General features: G+C 42.9%; 1 long non-coding RNA gene across 2 annotated transcripts in view; it reads right to left on the bottom strand.

The window, feature by feature from the left end:
* Positions 1-4,483, bottom strand: part of LOC133625360 (uncharacterized) — a 36,731-nt gene extending 32,248 nt beyond the window's left edge. For both annotated transcript variants that reach the window (XR_009818684.1, XR_009818685.1), the window contains exons 1-2: positions 4,219-4,483; positions 1,690-1,797 (exon numbers count right to left, since the gene is read on the bottom strand). This is a non-coding gene — a long non-coding RNA (uncharacterized LOC133625360). The remainder of the gene's footprint in view (positions 1-1,689; positions 1,798-4,218) is intronic.
* Between the last annotated feature and the right edge of the window lie 10,785 nt (positions 4,484-15,268).

Here is a 15,268-nt window from a genome sequence, read left to right as displayed (position 1 = left end):
CCCCATCAGGCAGGACAGGGAAAGAAAGACCAAAGCAAAATGTCAGCATCAGTGGCTTCAGCATTCTCTCCAAGGAGAGGAAGAAGGGAATCTAAAGATTCTGCTGTAAATATTTCTGAAGTGGCAAATGGACTTTTGGCAGCTGAGATAAGAATCTTCAAAAGCACTTACTTGCATTTGCTGCCTCCAACCCTTACAAATACACCCTGCTGAAGTACTAAGATAGGTTGCCCACAAACTGAAAGCTGAAACTAGTTTCAGCCCCAATTCCAGAGAACTGTGAGTAATTTTAGAAGCAGGAAACCATCAAGTAAGAGACATCATCTGTAAATTAAATCCTCTTCCTTTGCCAGGCTTCAATACATTTGACTCACAAAACCATAAAGAAAGAAAGTAAGGCTCCCTAAAAAAAGCTTCGTTGTCAAATTTATTTTACAGCTTTGAGGTTATTTTTTCCCCCTTAAACTAATAAATACTTGCAATTCCTTTATTTGCTGCCAGCTGGGGAGAGATTTGAAAACTTCTGTAAACCTGCAATTTCGGTGCTTGTCTGTGCTGGGCACTAAAAAATTCCTCTCGGGTGAGAGTGAGAGGGGTTAGTCACGACAAGAACATCCCTGCAATGTGCCAGGGCTGCTTTTCACTGTCATCCAACCATCCTTAATACTGACTTAACCCATCCATGGTTTTTTACCATCACTTATGTGCTTCTGAAACATACACTCAAATACATCACCCTCACAAGCAGCTAAACTGAAGCTTTTTGGGTTTGGGGTTTTTTTTTTAATTACTAACATAGACCTACCCCCTAAGGGGCACTTTGATCCAATGCTCTACACCCTGACTGAAAGAAAGGCTTTGCTGTTTTACCAGTAAGCATTTTAAATGCTGATGGAGCTCACCTTTCAGCTAGCACCCAGGGATGCACCTGGCAGCCCCTCTGCTGACCGAGTAGAAAGCCCTTAAACTGCACTCCTTTCGAAGCTGCCCCATGTCTGTGCAGGAGGAGGCCGGCTCTCAACTGCACTGAAATTATTTTTCTTCCCCCTAAAAGACAGCTGTAAATTCGCAACTGAAACATCGCTCTTAACCAAGCTCTAATTCTCAGGCCCTCCCCAGGGACCAGCAGGCTCTCAGGTGCCTGTGAGGCCTTATGTGACCCCCTTTGCAAAGGGCAGTGTGGAAGGGAAGATTCAGGGTACACCTGCCATGACTCTTCATGTTGCCTGGAGTCAGCACAGAGCCATGTAATGCAGAGAGCAAGCACCATTGGGGCTGCTCTAGGTTCAAGTCATGGGCAGGCTTCGTTTGGTCTCCAAACAGGCATCTCCAGAAGCACCAAAGTGACTGCCTGACTGGAACACGGCAATTGATACTCCATTTTCTGGGGTGACCTTGAGCACTGCCTGTATTCCAGAACCGTAGCCAATACCTGTTTTCATACTCAAGATCCATGAAGAAATCTGTGTACAGGCAGCGATTACACCTCTTCTGGCTCTCAAGATGAAACCCAAACAACTCCTTTGCATCAAATTATAGACATACTCTCCCTAAAAGTTTGAGAACAGGAGCTAGGAGGAAACCAATACATGCATTTTGCACGTATGCTGCAAGTCTTCTAGAGGTGTTCAGGCCTCTAATTAGTTTTTTTCTTTGACTGCAAGGAGGAAAGCCCAAGCTTTTACTTACATTACAAAAGACAAAGCTCTTTCCACCGCAATGCACTGCTGACAAAGGGCCTTTTCACATCTCACAGGAACAAGTGGAGATCTGGTTTGCATCCTCTTTATCAAACAGCTGGCCGCAAAAACAAAAAAGAAAGACTTAAAAGACTTTAGATATCAACGGTGTTTTAATTGTAGATAAAAAGCTTGCACTGCCAGTCATCATTCTTTCTTAGATGTCTTAGAAGTTGTTAGGAGTTAGTTAATAAAACACTAGGAGTTTTGGTGATGAGAAAGCTTTGTTCTGTATTCCCTAGAGAGAAAAATGGGCTGAAAAACTTTCCTGATCAAGTCACACAGTGGGGTTTCTCCACCTGGGAAAGTTAGCTCAGGTTAAGGATGGAAAACTCTTAACTCTGAATGAAGAGCTGAGACTCAAGGCAAAGATGCAGCCAGATCCTAGATTTATAGTAATTTCTTAACTTGGTGTGTAGGATCAGAAGGCTCTGAGCTGCTTTACAGTGGCATGTAGTGTTCTGCTCACGTGTGGCCAGATCCTGCCCAGACCAGCCGTACCTTCCTTTTGGCTCCATCAGCAGAAGGCTCGTCGGGGCTGGGAAGCCAGTGGAATCCTGGATGCCCAAGCTGTGGTAAAGCCCAGCCAGGGGTATCTCACTGTGTGATTCCAGCTCTGCTGCCCACACAGCAACACACCAAACCTGAGCTGCAAACCAGCATTTTGCAGCAGATCTAAATGAGAATGGAGTTTGGCTTGGTGAGCCCAGGAGAGTCTCAGCCTCAGCAGTGCTTATTTGGGTTTAGTAAATTGGTTCTGTGTGCTGAAGAACAAAAAGCTTGGGGAGAAGAAGAAAACCTAAATCCCGCTCTACATAATGTTACCACCTTTCACACATGGACCCAAGAAAATTATTTGGTGACTTCATCAGAGGTATAGAAGGAAATACTGGAGCAGTCGGCTGCAGATTAGAGATTTCCCAGCTACCCTTCCTTCTCTCTCTTGGGCATCAGAGAAAGCCTTCACATGTACAGAAGAGGCATTGTGAAGAAGCAGCACCATCATTTTTCAGTGCATTTCTATGCCACTTGAGACAGACTGCAACACACTGAGTGAGCAAAGCAGGAGCACACTTCAGCAGAGGGAAGTAAAATGCTGAACATCCTGGTCTCAGGAGATGCCGCTGCAGCAAAGCACAAACCCATGCAAGCAATGCTGGGGGTCTCTATCCTCCCCAAGGGGTGGGATTTTGCAGGTACTGCTGGGCTGAGCCTCCAGACAGTCCTCCTGGAGAAGGTGCTGTCTTGGAATGTGACCATGTTTGCACAGGGGTTGACCACTAACTAGCTCCACCAACCTGGCACACTGCTGCTTTTCACCCACCACATCCAAATCCCTGTGGTTAATTCTAGGCTCTCTTACAGGCACAAGCTCTTGACTTTCCTGCTATTTAAAGCAATCAACCTTCTTATCCTCAGTCTTTGTCTACCATCTCCATTTGGCCTACAGGTCACAGACAAATTCAAGAGCGAGGCAACAGATTTTGCTTCCCCCTTGCACATGCTCTAGCCTCCTATTTCCCTTCCTTAATCTGTTGTGAAATCACACTTATGAAGCAACAAGATGAAACTTGTAATGCTGATAGGAATGCAGAATAAACGTAGAGCAAAGCATTTTCTGCCTTTTCCCTTCAGCACCTCCTCTTTCTATAGTACAAGTAAGTAAATTAAGCTAGATTCTAAGAGGTAACTTTTTCTCTACCCTGTAGAAGGAGCAATCTTCTTGCCAGCACACATGAGCAGATTCAACCCAAATCAGTCCAGCTGCCAAAAGGGATTATTTTCACAGCAAATTGTTACCCATTGAGATCAACTCAATGATCCGATTCTGGTATTCAAGAAAACGGAAGAAAGCTTGTTACCTCCACAAAAACATCTAACTCATTGTAAAATAAAAATGAACATGTGGCATTATCATTACAGCTATTTAGTTATCCGTGTCTATATTGAATAGGAATTGTTCTAATTTCAAAATTTAAAAGCCATTTCCTTTTTTATGGGATAAATCATCCTTGAAATGACATTCTTCAGCAGAAATACTGTTAAACTAAGAAGAGGAAAAACAGATTAAACACTCATGTCATGTCCTTTGAAACCAGACAATGAAGCTCAATAAGATGATGCACACATGGCCCGTGGCAGCTGTGATTTACAAACACAGTGGACTGGGACTATACACAGAATCTGGGACTATACCAGGAGGAATAAGGAGCAGCAGATAAGAGTATGTCTATCTCTCTCCTCAGATGCAAGGCTCAGATTGGGCATCAAAACCTTCAGAAGCTGACCCCATCACTCCACACAAACCTAATCTCAGATTAGGTCTGTGTCCTAATGAGGAAATGCTGCCTTCAGAGCATGACACCAGGAACTTTAGAAGGTCTTGCCTTTAGCAGAAGCTAGTAAGGAAACAAAATGATTGAACTCCTAAAGATCAGGAAAGTAAAGTGACTAGGGAATAAGAAAACCGTCTACATACCTGAGGGATGCGAGCACTGCTGCACTGGAAAAACTCTGGTAGAAGAAAAGATATCCTTGTGCTGGGTAAAGCAATGGTTTCATCTTGAGAAAATGAAAGAGGAAGTATTCCAGTAAGTGACCAGTTTGTTATAATCCTCAGGACTGAGACCCTTCCTTCCCAAATGACGTGAGGTGACTCAAGAAAAAAACAAGGTAAAAAGACAGTAGGAACTTCCAGATGCTTCTATCTGCAGATAACATTCTCCAGGGGAGTTTAGGGGTCCATACATCCCATGACTCTAAAAATCCTTGGAAGCTACTGAAAGAACTACACTGCTGGGCTCCTCCAAACGTTACTCCAGACCAGTGAGATGCACAGGGCCAGGACCTTCAGAGAGATGAAAGGGACAGGCTATTACATGACAGCTCTCACCACATTGCATGAGGCTTATTTCCATGCAAACTCATATATTTTCATTTATTTTTGCACAGTAGGAAGTTTTTATGGGTTTTTTTCTTCTTTCCTTTGTGATTTTTTTGTGTGTGGTTTATTTAAATGAATATCACACTGAGCATAAGCACACCATGGGGCCACCACCTCCACATGCCTCACAGATGCCAGGTGATAGGCGAGAATGAGGACAACAACAAGCCAGCAACTGAAAAGAAAAAAGTTCTTACTTAACAAACAAAACTTTCTAAAACCCATTTTGGTTAGGTTTTATTGTCAGAGGAAAAGTTTTTCTCCTCGCTCTTTTTTTTTTCTCCACCCCCTTTTTTTTTCTCCACCCCTTCTAAACCTAATGAGGTGTTTTCTCTGTCAGGAAAGAAAAGAGTGAAACTGGTTGTAAGGCATCCACTCAGCAGGATCACCTGCCTTCCTGATTCCAGAGGAAAATGTCCATCCACCATCAGGAGCATCACACTGTAAGTAAGGTGTCCAATACCAAGGTCTGACCCAATCCATCGGCATGATCCTACCTCTGACAACTCAGAAACACATAGCTTTTGAGTACATCAACCCTCTTTGACATCCTACCAGGCAGAGTCATGCTTCCCATCACTACATTCAAAGGAAACAAACACATCCCAGCAAAGTGGCTCAAAGGATACATAGAATTAGTCATAAAGATTCTAGTATTTGATGTATATAAAACCATCATAACCTGGGCTATTTTGGTTATAGGTTGTTTGAGTTTTTTAAATCTGATCTTACCAATTGTGCTGGGAATAGAGTTGCTGGGATTTTTTTATTATTATTATGAAGATACAAAAACTGCCACACAAACAGAGGTGATTGCCAGGCCTGGAAATAATGCCTAACAAGCATGAAAGGAAACTCAGCTCTTTGCCCAACACTGCTTTCTAGTTCATCTGTAATAAACACAGCAGAGAGTAGCGGAGAGCCAAAAGAGGATTTTTTTTCACTTTGTTTTAGCTGCAGCAGTACAGGAAGGTGATATCATTGTGTAATGTAACCAAGCAAAGGAGTAATGAAAGTGCAAGCAAACAGATCAAAGAGTACAGGGTTAAATAAAAGGTGTGATAATCATTTGTCTCACTAATTGTGTCAATAAAGTCCTATCTATCCTCAAACAGCAGAAACCTCACCAGATTAAAACAAAACAAAAAGATATAATCAAGTGAATAATTAAATGTACAAAACCTCATCTTTCTTTTCCCAAACGCTCCCTTTAAAACGTTGATCAAGAGAATCACGTGTTTATGTCAAATAAAACTCCAGTGACATTGATCATGTTTGAGTCACCTCAGGTACAATGCTTGCTTTGAATCACAACTTTTTCCTCCCTAGGGAAAACATCAAAAAACTGTCTTCTGTCCCATCAAGACACAGCCTTACCCCAACCCAAGCTTACCTGGGTTGTGATGCCACCAAAGGGACTGGATGACACCATACCCCTTGAAAATCTGGTGTCTTTGACCAATGTGTTTAGGTTGTCAGCTCCAAAACCCAGTACACAAGTCACTTCAAGGTGACTGGTACTCTGCAGACAAGCTCACAGATGGAGTTGCAGTTGAACTCCGCTAACTCATGGACAAATAAATCTGAATTGCCTTGCCTTTGCTACTTTTTTAAAAAACCAACCAAACAAAAACCCCCCAAAACCAATCAAACAACAACAAAAAAACCTCACAAACAAAAAAAAAACCCGGGAAAGCAAGGAAATGAAATATTCCCTAACCTGCCCCCTGTTAAATGAACCAAAGCTGGAGAAAGTCTGACTCAAAACCCTAAACTGATGAAAATATTTTGGAAACGGACTCAAATCCCCAAAATAACTCCTATCTTATCAATCACACAGCGAACCTCAGCCACTTTGATGACTATATGACACTCAAAATGCCTGTAAAACCTATTTCTCTACTGTAAGAACAGTGGCCTAAAATCCCTGAGCTAACGCTTTTCTCTATAAACCAACTGCCTGTAGAATATGAGCATGCAAAGAGATAAATCTCTCTCACCAGAGAAATGATACTTGCTCTGTAGACCGAGCCCCTCATCATGCTGTGCCCAGAGCAGCAGAGGGGCTTTTTGTCCTGGCTCCACCACAGATGTGTCAATATGTACTTTGCTCACTTCTCCTGAGAGACAAGTCCAATGGTCCTCACTGTCCAATGAGCAAAGCCATCATTTTCTTTTTTTCTTCATTGTATGTCTCCTCCATCTCATATACACACCACCACTCGCATCCCTCCCATCGCCTGCCTTCAACCCAGCTGGATGACAGCAGGACCCAAGGACTGAGGAAGAACTCAGTGACCGGGACCTTGCACACATCATATTGTTACATAAACATATGGGCTTTTCTCAGGTTATAAGGGCTGGGACAACTAATAAGCCAATGATAGATAATGAATATTCATTTTAAGCATCTTCCTTGATGGTACAGAGGATCCCCAGCACCTTCTAGCCCTGGACAAAAGTTGAAAATACTGTCTCAGTGCTTCCCAGTTTGGAATGCAGATTAAGTTCAAACTCTCGTGCCCAGAAGAGATGCCGGAAAAGTCAACTTTCCAGTTCCTTGGACTTTATCCTTAAAATGCAGCAGGTTATTAAGGTTAAACACTCTGCCTTCTATGAAGATCCTATCTACATCTCACTGCCCTCCAGGGCTCCTAGTGGCCTCTGCTTCCTCCTCAAACCAGAGGGCTTCCTTTGCAGACTGCCAGTGTGTCTCTCCTAACACTAACAGTTTAGGTCTTGCCCTAAATAACTTACTGAAGGTCATGTGGTAGCTTGGCAGCAAAGCCCTGAAGAACATCCAGATTTTTCAAGTCATGGGGCGGCACTTGAAAACACATTTATCCTCTTCATCCCATGAAAAACACGTTCATCCTCCCCATCACTTGATGAGGAACAACTCAGTTACTTGTACACGAACGTTGAATCACCAATACAGAGAAACACCACGCACTGAGCACGCATCCAGCTCCGAGCAAACAAGGCATCAGCCTCAATACAGAGAGCAGCACTCTGAGCCCACGGCTCCTCTCCAAGGGCAGCGACAATAAGTCAACACAAGCTGAAGGAAACCAGTAGTGTGCAAAGCGGGCCCTGCTACAGGGAGCCCCCAAATGATTAATAGCCATGTGAAAAAACGTTAAAGAGACTGGTTGCTAATTAGTTGAGAAATATAGAGGGGAAAGAGAGAAGACTAAGGTTCCACCTGTTACATTTTGACCATTAAAGAGTCCCAAGTGCAATGGCTCATTTTAAAAAACAAAGACTGTTTTCTGTGACCGTGGGGATTTTTTTTAAGGAAAGGGCTGTTTTTCCACTTTAGCACGTACATTACAACCCAGCTATATGAATTAAATGCAGTAAGGGACCTATTAAAACTCACAATCTGCTGTAGTATGCTCCAGCAGTGACTTAATTATGGGCAAGAATGCAACCACGGGCAGGCACCACAGGCAGTGGGCGCTCAGTTCATCGACGCTGAAATCCCCTCCTAAACACAAAGTGAACATCCCAAAATGGTTACATTACATCACCATGCAGAACATTTCCAGGTACAGAGGCTCCTTATCAAAGTCAATTCTACCCAGCAAAAAGGGGAGGGGGGAAAAGAGGGAAAAACCCCCAAGCTTTCTACTTTTCTATATATTCTCCGTATCATTTTAAGCAGTTGTAGGTGTATTTGCTGAAAGGCAGTAGTTCCCTACAGTGAGTATCCCAGTTACTCAAGGGGAATGTTTTTCTCCTGGTTTAGTGAGCCAAAGCAGACTCAGCATCAGTGCCAGTGGAAGGAAGAGGGCAGGACCAAGACCAGACTGTTTCCTGAAATAACATCAAGCTGGTGAATCAGCTCAAGGCATCTCCAAAGCCTCTCCTTTGCCACTACCTCCCTGTTCTTATGCATGTAGTTTTAAAAGAACTACAGATTGAACTTGTCATAGGAGCAAGAGCAGCAAAATCAGGACAAAGAGGACTTGTGTTTTGCATCAGTGGAGTCATGGAAGGACACCAGTAACAATTTCTACCATGTGCCTGTAATATTTACATCCTTGTAACAGAGAAATAAAGAAAATCCTAAAAACAAATTATTTCCCTGTCCCCAAAGAAAATGTAAAGGCTGCTGCTGCTCCTTTTCCTCCTCCCTCAGCAACACTAAGTTCCTACAGTAGCCCAACTGCTTTGAGGGCTCCACAACTTTGGCCAACAGTCACATCCCACATCCCTCTCATACTAGGGCTTTTGCTGCTAGATTAGAAAAAAACAGCTATGGCTGAGACATATTAATGAGAGAAAGGCACTTCACAGATGATCCACCAGCCTGTGACCAGCTGAAGACACTTGCACATCCAATTAGCAGTTCAAATCAGCCGGAGACCATTATAGTTTGCTCATTAACCCCCAAGAACTGATAAACTTACATCAGCCTGAGATACTCCCTGTAATACAACCCACTGTTTGCATTACAGAGTATTTTATCAAAACAAGGTGGAGACAAGAACCATTTATCACATCCCATCCTACCATTTTTCATCCTAAAAGTCAATTCCTTCCTGCAAACTCTAACCAAATGATGTTTGAAGGAGAAAGATGTACGTGGAAGGATTTTCCAACAGATCTGGAACTCTAATCCACACTCCGCCCAAAGAAGAGCTGGTTTGATGACCCATAAAATGCAACATAAAAATGCTTCCAGGAACTCATGACTCATGTAGTAGTTACACAAGAATATACACTTTCTAAAATGTAAGCTTAGATATTCAATTGAAGGTATTATTAGACAAATTCTTCTCCCTTGTGCCCATCCAGGACTCTTCACCCACTGATCTGCCAACCAACCTGAACCAACACCCATGAGACCAAGGGACTTTATTTTTACAGCTCAAGTTCTCACGTAAAATACAGGTCATGACTATGCTATTTTGTTTTCACAAAATTATTCCCAATGACAATCACAAGCAGGGGATGCTATTATTTAAAACACTGCTGAGGTGCCTTACAATGAACTCTCTTCTATATTCTATTTTTGTTTTGAAGACCAAACCCAAGATTTTAAGCAAATGTCCCACAATCTGACATTTTAAGCACCTAATGTTACCCCAGCACATTTTCAAAGTAAGATTTAATAATTTTATGCTCCATCTGCACCAGTTGACATATATAAGGACAGAAAAAGACCTTTACAACATTTCCTAATGAGAAGGGGGTAGAGATACTCTCTTAATAAATTGAAGACTGGTACATAGAAAAAGACCACAGGAACACTCTGTATGTGTAAATATTAAGTAGGTTTTTTGTAGTATCCATGACAGGAATGTTCCCTAACTCAGTAGGTGATACTACCAAGAAAAATCACTTTATTTCATGCTATCAAAGTTACCTCTAATATGGAAAAGAGCCTTCCATACATCCTCCTCTTCACAAAAGATGCCTTACAATGAATTAACAACTGCCATTCTCAAGAGATATTGAGTTACCTCACCTGAAAAAACTGAAAGGTCACAGAAAAAAACAAGTCTATCAAGAATGACCACTTCAGCCCTGAACCACTTCCAGCTCAAACAATAGCTATGCTCCCTTCAAGATGCAATCAGGCTCCTTGGGCAGAAAGAACACCCACCTGACCCAAGTGTGTGGGTCATTCACAGTAATGAGCTGGCTCATTAACAAAAGCCTAGTGTTTGGTTTTTTTTTTCTTTCATTTCAGAATAACTGTCAGCACAGATTGTCCCTATCTTGCAATTATAACTTTAGCTAGGTGCAGGTGAGACCAGAGGAGCTGTAACCTCTGTGCTCTCTCTCGAGCTGCCTGTTCCCACCACACAGCAACACAGGGTACCCATCCCAGATCTCAGTTCCCAAACATTGCTGGTATAGGATGCACATGAAGGGAAAATCAGACTTGCAGATCTGATGCAGAAGGATGTAAAGCAAGGGACAGTACACTTCATGCCTTCCGCTCTCCCAGGACTGAGGATTCTGGTTTCAAAGCTGATTTATAGAAATGCTGACCTCCAGGCTAAGCTTGCAGAGGTAAGCTTCAGGTGCAGAAGGAAATGGATTTCTGTTTTGCTTGTTTGCTTGCTTTTTTAAAATAGACTATATTTTAAATCAGTAATCTCTACTCATCAACTTCAACTACCAAAAGTCAAGACTGTGCATCAAAATGAAAGGCAGGTTTCTGCACCTGGGTGGAGGAAGGGCTCTTCCTGAGAATTTTGTTAAATGAAGCACAACATTCAGCCCAAGGAGGGGCAATGTCACTACTCCAACATGGTACCCAGTCACACTGCAAAGGCAGATCCTTCACCTCTCTCTTCAGCTGACATTTCACACTTTATGGAGGCAATCGTGCACCTCTGCACCAGTAAGGAAGGAGGTACAGATGAGTTACCACCCTCCCAGGAGCAGAGCCACACTGGTCCAAGCTACATCCATCTAATCTTCTCTGCTTTACATGGGCCTTGATTGATGTAGGAGAGCATAAAACCACTTGCAGGTTGTGTGGTGCTGTGGGATGAAGGCAATGGAAAAGGCCAAGGAAGGTGCCTCACACATGTTATCCTACCATATTTTATTTTAGGAGGAGTAACACCCCTCTGAAAACCCACCAGGCAGAGCAATGCCCACCACAGACAGAGTGGCGACAAGGACTGCAATACTGTGTGGTACATTAATCCTTTATCCTCTTGGACTCCAATATGTACAGCCACCTGCTTCATCTCTACCCGTTCTCCTGTTCATCAAACTCATTTTGGTCTTACATCCACACAGAGGAAACCTTGAGAACTGGGTTCAGATCTTGTCCCAGCTCCAACTAGGTACCAACATGGCTGGACCTCTCACAGACTTCCACCAGTCAAAGTTGTGAAGAAGTGTTTCAGTCTTACCAAGAGCACCAGAGACCAATGCACAGACTCATCACAAACAGGATGATTTGTGAGTAAAGTCCTTCTGGTATCACCTTGGGCTGATGGAGGCATTGGAGTCATGAGCTCTCTGCTGCTAACCTTGCTCCTGGAGGAGGTTTAGCTCCATTTTACGGGGATGTAGTCTCCCATGACCCACATTGCTAGAGAGTAGAGTTACACAATGGGTGTAAAATCACTAAGCTGGTCTTTTTCTTGGTAATCTCTCATTAACTGAACCAGAAAATGCCCACAGCAGACACAGGTCATCATTACCTCGTCACCAACATAGAAGGATAACACAGCAGCAGTTCTCCTTATTAAAAAGAATCATAGTGGTTCACATTTATAAGATTTTATGAAGTGATATCAGTACTTCTTCTATTTATGAGATCAAATGTAGTGGGGGAAAAAAAAGCTACTGAACCATTTGAATATCCCTCCACACTTGCAGCAGCAATCGTCTGAGGAGAAGGCTGCCTGGGTCTGCACATCCAATAGCTGGACCAAAATGTCAAGTCACCTCTTAAAAATGCAGAAGAAATCTGGGAATCCACAATAGTCCTCCACAGCTCCTGAAAAGCTTTTAGTGACTCCACAGTTGCTACAAGTGTGCAGGAGACAACCACTAGCCACAACAAAGACCCAAATGGAGATGATAAAAAGAGTTCAGCCACACAGAACACATGAAAAATGCTTTGGAACGAGCCCTTCCAACCAGTTGACTTCTTTTCCAAGAGAAACAAAAGACACTTGTTATATCTGGTGAGGATGCAACCACTTTGGAGTTTCACATATACCCAACAAAGCACGTAGTAAAAGCACACCACCTATGTGGTAGTTTCAGTCCCATCCGCCAGAGAGGCAAAGCCCCAGATAAGCCTGACTGGGAGCCTAATAAGTACATTTTTTAAAGAAAAAAAAAATCTTAAATTCTTTTAATTCCTTACAAAATAGACATTTGGTATTTGCCCATCTGCTGGAAATTGGCACTCACCGAATTTCCCACCCCACTGTTCACACCCAAGTGGGTACCACTTCACTCCCTGTGATCCTGCCAGGCTCAAATATGAGTCTCTTTCTCTCCTTGAGTCAACATATGAAGGCACATGGCAGCAAGGAAATCATTATCTCTCCTATGAGTCGACGTCTACACCCAAAGATCTGCAAGAGCTCTCACAGATACAAGATGGAGTTGCTGCAGACTCACTTCTTACATTGGCCGAAATGAATTGCAGCTTCCCTCTCCTGGCTGCTTAGTCACCATAGACCATCCTGGCTTCCCACCATAGAGTTCAGCCTGAAGCTTGTGGTCACTTTTTGCTACCTTTTATTTATGATTTTTAGTCTACAATATTAGTTACCAGCTTACAACAAAAGGAAAAACAATCACTAAGCTAGTTATAAAAATAATCCCTCTGCTCGTTGCATTTTTAGTTCTTTATCTTAGACATAAGCCTTCAGGCTTTAAGCTGTCACCATGAAGGCTAAAAAACATGCTTTGCAGTCAAACAAATGCTGACATTCTCACAAGACTACACCACTCTAGGAGCAAAAGAGTTGTGCTAAAATTATAAAATTGTCTAACAGAGAGATTAATTAGATGCTATTAAAAAAAAAACAGAACACAAGACACCAATACCTTACTTTTCAAAGACAAAAATCAACCAGCTTGAGGCATTTCCTTTACTATTTGCTTTCATCAACCCCCCACCACTGCAGCCTCCTGAAATCCCTCTATTAAACTGTATTTGCAGTTCTCCCTGTTCAACCATCAGTACTGCCGCTGCTTCAGCTCCAAGAAGGTAGAGATATGCCAGTCACTGGAGTTGGGATGATGAGTTTGGTCCTCTGAAGGCACCATTGAGACAAAGACTCAGCAGAAGACCCTAATGTTGAAGTTTGATCACTGCAGCATTGGACTAACACAGCAACCCCACAAGAACTAAATTGATTGGCTTGGCCCAGTGAATCCTAAAGGGAACATTTCTGAGCCCATGGCTCCTCTCTATGCTCCTCTAGATCAGCTCAATTCATCAACCCAAAGGAAACTCCACAATGTTCTTGCTGGAAGTGATTTTTTGCACGTAGAGCAAACCAGCCCAAAGCTCAATGAGGAGAAGCAAGGGAGTAGGGTCAACAAGGAAAAAGCCATTTTTTTAATGAGTGTAAATCAGCCTTTGCACAGCTGATGCAATTCAGGCTTAACATTTGGCTCCTTTTAAAGCTGAGTTCTCAGGGATTGCCTCCTCCTTTGAGAACCAGATGGGAGCACAGTGGTACTGGCTTTCCCTGTGCACTGTCACATTTGGCTTGAGGTCCAAGCATCCCCACAGAGCCCAGGAGAAGGCCCACGTGCTCTGGGGCTGGCACACAGCTCTGCAAAGGCAACCGAGGTGAAGATTTCAAAACATCTCTGGGAATAGCAGCACTGAGACATTTTGGCACATCAGGCTCTGTCTTCCTGTTGCTTTTTTAAAGCTCCCACTTACTAAGGGCACATGTTCAATATTCCGTAAATAATAACAGAAAGTGTTTGCCCTTAAACTGAAGCCCATGGAATAATTTGACCCATTTCAGCTGGCAAATCCAAATAAACGCCTGCCCTGTTCTTACAGGCAGCTTTAGCATGCCGCTCAGTGAAGTCAACAGACATGAGCTCAGGACCCTCCTGAGGTGAAAGAAAATATTATTATTATGAAAGATTTCATAACAGCACAGGGTTAGGCTTCATCCAAACATAGATGTTGCAGTGGTTTAACTAAATCCAGCATGAAAAAGTTTTACTTATTGCATCATCAAATTATGGCACAAGACTCATTTTTCTGTTGATATCAAAGTGCAAATCTCTTTTTCTGATGATGCAAAGAATCCCATCAAGGACTGGGCTCCATCTCTACCTGCCCACTCACATGCATTTGTTAAAGCATATTTTGCACACCATCTTATACCTGCAGAGCACTACCTAGCATGCACCAGTTTTAATCCAACTTATCAACTAACCTTCCAGCAAACCAAACCAGAGATTTCTTTAAATTTCTGTTCCAAGGCTAAGAGTGTATTGCACCTCTTCTCACTCATTTATTGCTACTGATATTTTTATGCAGGCTCTTAATGCTTAATGACCCGTTTTCTGAAGAGCTTGCATGCTGAGAGAAAAATAAGGAAAAAAAGGGAGATTATTTTATCACTACATTAGCATCTCTGAGAGATGCTCAAAGGAATTCCTGGCCACATACCACTTGCTGTATGTGAATGCAGTTAAATACTGTATTTACATACAAGGCCAGCTCAGTGAGTCTCACCAGAATCTACAGTCTCAAGAATCTTTTTTCTTTTGTAGGGATACAGCCCACCCCCACTGTGCAGGGTTCACTCCACCAACACATCTCATGGCTGGCCATTCTTGCCCACTCCGCTCTTTGCCACGTTCAAGCACTGCTCCTGTTGCTGTGCCAAGAGAGTGCTGCAGGTGAGTGCCCTTTGATTTGCTTCAGAATGAAAAAAAAAAAGATAGTGTTAGATTAAGCTGTTTAAACATCAGTCTGAGCTCACTGCATGGAGAGGGAAAACACCTGTAGCCTGTACAACTGCTTCTGCAGCACTGAACATCCCCTGCTTCCATAGCTCCCTTGCCACAGGCTCAGCTAAAACCTGCACAAAGGGGAAAGGCACATCAGCTG

The sequence above is a fragment of the Colius striatus genome, chromosome 4 (genome assembly GCF_028858725.1).
Source record: "Colius striatus isolate bColStr4 chromosome 4, bColStr4.1.hap1, whole genome shotgun sequence".
Lineage (NCBI taxonomy): Eukaryota > Metazoa > Chordata > Aves > Coliiformes > Coliidae > Colius > Colius striatus.
This window is presented reverse-complemented; position numbering and strand designations above follow the sequence as displayed.